At 39.5% G+C, this 6,000-nt stretch overlaps 1 non-coding gene across 1 annotated transcript; it reads left to right on the top strand.

Moving 5' to 3' along the window:
- Positions 1-764: 764 nt before the first annotated feature.
- On the top strand, positions 765-872 carry LOC130978573 (small nucleolar RNA R71). The gene has a single exon (XR_009086196.1). It is a non-coding gene; the product is annotated as a small nucleolar RNA R71 (small nucleolar RNA).
- Positions 873-6,000: the final 5,128 nt, after the last annotated feature.

Raw genomic sequence — 6,000 nt, 5'->3', positions numbered from 1 at the left:
ACTGCCTCTTCTTCCTCCCAGAATTCGGCCATGTTTATGGCTTTGCACTCTCCTTTTGGATTTTCTTCAGTGTTACTTGGGAGAGTGCTTGGAGGAAGTTCAGTAATTTTCTTGCTCAGCTGACCCACTTGTCCTTCCAAATTCCTAATGGAAGATCTAGTTTCAGTCATGAAACTTTGAGTGGTTTTGATCAGATCAGAGACCATGGTTGCTAAGTCAGAATTATTCTGCTTAGAGCTCTCTGTCTGTTGCTGAGAAGATGATGGAAAAGGCTTGCCATTGTTATTGAAACCTTGTTGAGGTCTCTCGTGATTCTTCCATGAAAGATTTGGGTGATTTCTCCATGAAGAATTGTAGGTATTTTCATAGGGTTCTCCTAGGTAATTCACCTCTTCCATGGAAGGGTTCTCAGGATCATAAGCTTCTTCCTCAGATGAAGCATCCTTAGTACTGTTTGGTGCATTTTGCATTCCAGACAGACTTTGAGAAATCAGATTGACTTGTTGTGTCAATATTTTATTCTGAGCCAATATGGCATTCAGAGTGTCAATCTCAAGAACTCCTTTCTTCTGACTAGTCCCATTGTTCACAGGATTTCTTTCAGAAGTGTACATGAATTGGTTATTTGCAACCATTTCAATCAGTTCTTGAGCTTCAGTAGGCGTCTTCTTCAGATGAAGAGATCCTCCTGCAGAGCTATCCAAGGACATCTTAGATAGTTCAGAGAGACCATCATAGAAAATACCTATGATGCTCCATTCAGAAAGCATGTCAGAAGGACATTTTCTGATTAATTGTTTGTATCTTTCCCAAGCTTCATAGAGGGATTCTCCATCCTTTTGTCTAAAGGTTTGGACTTCCACTCTAAGCTTACTCCATCTTTGTGTGGAAAGAATTTTGCCAAGAAGGCATTGACTAGCTTTTCCCATGAGTCCAGGCTTTCTTTAGGTTGAGAGTCCAACCATATTCTAGCTCTGTCTCTTACAGCAAAAGGGAATAGCATCAGTCTATAGACTTCAGGGTCAACCCCATTAGTCTTGACTGTGTCACAGATTTGCAAGAATTCAGCTAAAAACTGATGAGGATCTTCCATTGGAAGTCCATGGAACTTGCAATTCTGTTGCATTAGAGAAACTAATTGAGGCTTAAGCTCAAAGTTGTTTGCTCCAATGGCAGGGATAGAGATGCTTCTCCCATAAAAATCAGGAGTAGGTGCAGTAAAGTCACCCAGCACCTTCCTTGCATTGTTTGCATTGTTGTTGTTTTCTGCTGCCATGTTTTCTTCCTTGAAGAATTCGGTCAGGTCCTCTAAAGAGAGTTGTGCTTTGGCTTCTCTTAGCTTTCTCTTCAAAGTCCTTTCAGGTTCAGGATCAGCTTCAACAAGAATGCCTTTGTCCTTGCTCCTGCTCATATGAAAGAGAAGGGAACAAGAAAATGTGGAATCCTCTATGTCACAGTATAGAGATTCCTTTAAGTGTCAGAGGAAAAGAGAAATAGAAAGAAGAAGGAGAAGATAAATTCGAACTTTAGTTAGATAAGGTTCGAATTGTGCATTGAGAAGGAGTGGCACTCCATAAATAGAAGGATGTGAGAAGGAGGGAAGAAGATTTTCGAAAATTAATTAAAATACTTTTGAAAACATTTTTGAAAAACATCAATTGATTTTCGAAAATCAAAGTGGAAAAGAAATTAAGTGATTTTTGAAAAAGAATTTGAAATTAGAAATTAAGAAGATTTGATTGAAAGTTATTTTGAAAAAGATGTGGTTAAGAAGATATGAAAAAAAAATTGTGATTGAGAAGATATGATTTGAAAACTATTTGAAAAGATATGATTTTAAAAACAATTTGAAAAGATATGATTTTAAAAATTGATGACTTGCCTAACAAGAAAAGATATGATTCAAACATTAAAAACCTTTCTCAACAGAAAAGGTAACAAATTTGAGATGTTCAATCAAATCATTAATTGTTAGTAAGTATCTTTTAAAAAGGAAAGAAATTGATTTTGAAAACATTTGATTGAAAAGATTTGATTTGAAAAAGATTTGATTTTGAAAAATTTGACAAAAATTGATTTGAAAACAAAATCTTCTCCCTAGCACCATCCTGGCGTTAAACGCCCAGAATGGTATACATTCTGGCGTTTAACGCCCAAAATGCTACCTCTTTGGGCGTTAAACGCCCAACCAGGTACCCTGGCTGGCGTTTAAACGCCAGTCTGCCTTCTTCACTGGGCATTTTTGAATGCTCAGCTTTTTCTGTATAATTCCTCTGCAGTATGTTCTAAATCTTCAATTCTTTGTATCATTGACTTGAAAAGACACAAATTAAAAATATTTTTGGATTTTTAATAATCAAAATGCAACAAGAATCAAATAACAATGCATGCAAGACACCAAACTTAGCAGTTTGTGTACTACTGACACTAACAATATGAGAATGCATATGAGACACAAAAAAAAAAAAAAAATACTTCAAGTCAATAGAATTCAAAGATTAGAACACAAAATATATGCATGGATTCGAAAAATATAACAAAGACATGCATTTGACACCAAACTTAAGATGAGACTCTAGACTCAAACAAGAAATATTTTTGGATTTTTATGGTTTTGTAATTTTTTTGTGATTTTCGAAAATTAAGTGGAAAAAGGTATCAAAATTCTTAATGAGAATTTCAGGAATCAGTGCAGTGCTAGTCTAAGACTCCGGTCCAGGAATTAGACATGGCTTCACAGCCAGCCAAGCTTTCAAAGAAAGCTTCGGTCCAAAACACTAGACATGACCAAAGGTCAGCCAAATCTTTAGCAGATCACTGCTCCAAGAGCAAAATTGATGAGAGTCAACAAGCTCTTGTGGTGATAAGTTGAAACCTCGGTCCAATCAGATTAGACATGGCTTCTCAGCCAGCCAGATTTCAACAAATCATCATGAAACTCTAGAATTCACCTTCAAGAATTTCGAAAAAAATAAACACCTAATCTAAGCAACAAGATGAACCGTCAGTTGTCCAGCCTAAACAATCCCGGGCAATAACACCAAGAACTTGATGTTGTTGCCGGATCTTGGCACTGATGTTACCAAAAGCTTGCTCAAAACTTGAACAATCCCCGGCAACGGCGCCAAAAACTTGGTCGGCGAAATTGTGAACAATACTTTTTCACAACTCTCATAATCCCTGGTAATGGCTCCAAAAACTTGGTGCGCTCAATACCATGGCATTACACAACTTCGCACAACTAACCAGCAAGTGCACTGGGTCGTCCAAGTAATAAACCTTACGTGAGTAAGGGTCGATCCCACGGAGATTGTTAGTATTGAAGCAAGCTATGGTCATCTTGTAAATCTTAGTTAGGCAAACTCAAATGTATATGATGATGATGAACGAAAATAACATGCAAGATAAAGATAGTGATACTTATGTATATCATTGGTGTAAGAGCTTCAGACAAGTGTATGAAGATGCCTTCCCTTCCGTCTCTCTGCTTTCCTACTGCCTTCATCCAATCCTTCTTACTCCTTTCCATGGCAAACTCGTGTAGGGTCTCACTGTTGTCAGCAGCTACCTCCCATCCTCTCAGTGAAAGCGATTGCATATGTCCTGTCACGGCATAGCGGAATTCATCTGTCGGTTCTCAATCAGGCCGGAATAGAATCCAGTGATTCTTTTGCGTTATCACTAACGCCCCGCCCTCAGGGTTTGAAGCACGTCACAGTCATTCAATCATTGAATCCTACTCAGAACACCACAGACAAGGTTAGACCTTCCGGATTCTCTTGAATGCTGCCATCAGTTCTTGCCTATACCACGAAGACTCTGATCTCACGGAATGGCTGGCTCGTTGTCAGGCGAGCACTCGGTTGTCAGGCGATCAACCATGCATCGTGCAATCGGAAATCCAAGAGATATTCACTAAGCCTCAGATGCTTGTAGAACAAGAATGGTTGTCAGTCACCTTGTTCATAGGTGAAGAACAAGTGATATCTTGGTAAAAGAACAAGCGGAATTGAATGGAAGAACAATAGTAATTGCATTAATACTCGAGGTACAGCAGAGCTCCACACCCTTAATCTATGGTGTGTAGAAACTCCACCGTTGAAAATACATAAGAACAGGGTCTAGGCATGGCCGAATGGCCAGCCTCCCAAAGATCTAAGATAGCATAAAAGTGAAGATAGCTACCAAAGTCTCCTAATACAATAGTAAAAGGTCCTATTAATAGTAAACTAGTAACCTAAGGTGTACAGAAATGAGTAAATGACATAAAAATCCACTTCCGGGCCCACTTGGTGTGTGCTTGGGCTGAGCAATCAAGGAAATTCGTGTAGAGACCTTTTCTGGAGTTAAACGCCAGCTCCCATGCCAGTTTGGGCGTTTAACTCCAACTTTTATTCCTGTTCCGGCGTTTAACGCTGGAATTCCTGAGGCCGGATTGCTTCGCGGGTTTGGGCCATCAAATCTTGGACAAAGTATGGACTATTATATATTGCTGGAAAGCCCTGGATGTCTACTTTCCAACGCCGTTGAGAGCGCGCCAATTGGGCTTCTGTAGCTCCAGAAAATCCACTTCGAGTGCAGGGAGGTCAGAATCCAACAGCATCTGCAGTCCTTTTTGGTCTCTGAATCAGATTTTTGCTCAGGTCCCTCAATTTCAGCCAGAAAATACCTGAAATCACAGAAAAACACACAAACTCATAGTAAAGTCCAGAAAAGTGAATTTTAAATAAAAACTAATAAAAATGTACTAAAATCTAACTAAAAGATATCAAAAACATACTAAAAACAATGCCAAAAAGTATACAAATTATCCGCTCATCACCCACCAGGAAAACAAGATGGCAATGATGCACACGGCTAATAATCTCAACTTCTGCTCTAAATTTGCGTTCCCCTTGCCCACCACCAACTTTAAGCTGTTTCACAGCCACTACTCTTCCATCAAAAAGTGTACCTTTGTAGACTGCACCAAATCCACCTTCTCCAAGTAAATTTGTTTAGAGAAAACCCATCTGTAGCTTGGATAAGTTCTTCGTATGTGAACCATGATCTTGAACTACTTACAGCACCTGGCTCTGATGGTGAATACACAAAATCAGTACCAGAACCACTACCTAAGTAGTTAGCTGGTGATTGTGGCCTCAAGAATAATGTACATAGCACATAATACCAATGTTTCTCAAAAGATTGTATATATTATAGCAAAATTTTGCACAATTCAATTATTACTTACTTTATAAAGCTGCCTATGAACATATTCCATTCACTTAAAATCGTTGTAATAAGCTGAATTCATAACTTTGGTTGAGCTTCACATTTTGAGCCTGAACTTTATTGATTTTGGTTTCTAGAAACTTCACAGCTTGGCGAAGAGCGTTTTGTGATTCTTGAAGCTTCGAACACTTCTTCTTCCACTGCCACAGAGAAAGAAAATAACTAAATAAATAAAAAACTCGGCTTTGAATGACAAATAAAGAGAAAAAGAGAAAAAGGGTGGGTTTTACCACTTCACAGTAGGAGCAAGCAGTGGCAGAAATAGGTTCGAATGGGTGATCTACAGAGAGAGCCATTGGCGGTCAAGAGGGAATGGAGAAATGTGAGATTCTTCAATCCATAGCAGAGATTCTACACCACCATTTTTTTCGTCCTTGGGGTAAGCAATGGAATGGAGAAGGAGGGGAGTAGAGTGTGTTAGGGTAAGCGAGGGAGTGAAGAGGGAGGGGGATGGGGCAAGGAGAGGAGGGGCAGCGTAGGTGGTGGTGGAAGAGGGACTCAGGGGGCAGGAGGTGGTTGGGGTTGGAGGTGGCTGAGGATGGTGACCCACTTCACCATTTTTGTGGAAGGATTAGGGCCATAAATGTGAAAAATTGGGGATTTGGGCGAAACGACGTCGTTTTGGGGTGGAAGGACTAATATGTCCTGTTTTGGAAAGCTACACGTTTTGGTGTGAGAGGACTAATATGTCCTGTTTTAAAAAGTTGCATACCACGTGTGCTCCCG

Source organism: Arachis stenosperma, chromosome 4 (assembly GCF_014773155.1).
Source record: "Arachis stenosperma cultivar V10309 chromosome 4, arast.V10309.gnm1.PFL2, whole genome shotgun sequence".
Lineage (NCBI taxonomy): Eukaryota > Viridiplantae > Streptophyta > Magnoliopsida > Fabales > Fabaceae > Arachis > Arachis stenosperma.
This window is presented reverse-complemented; position numbering and strand designations above follow the sequence as displayed.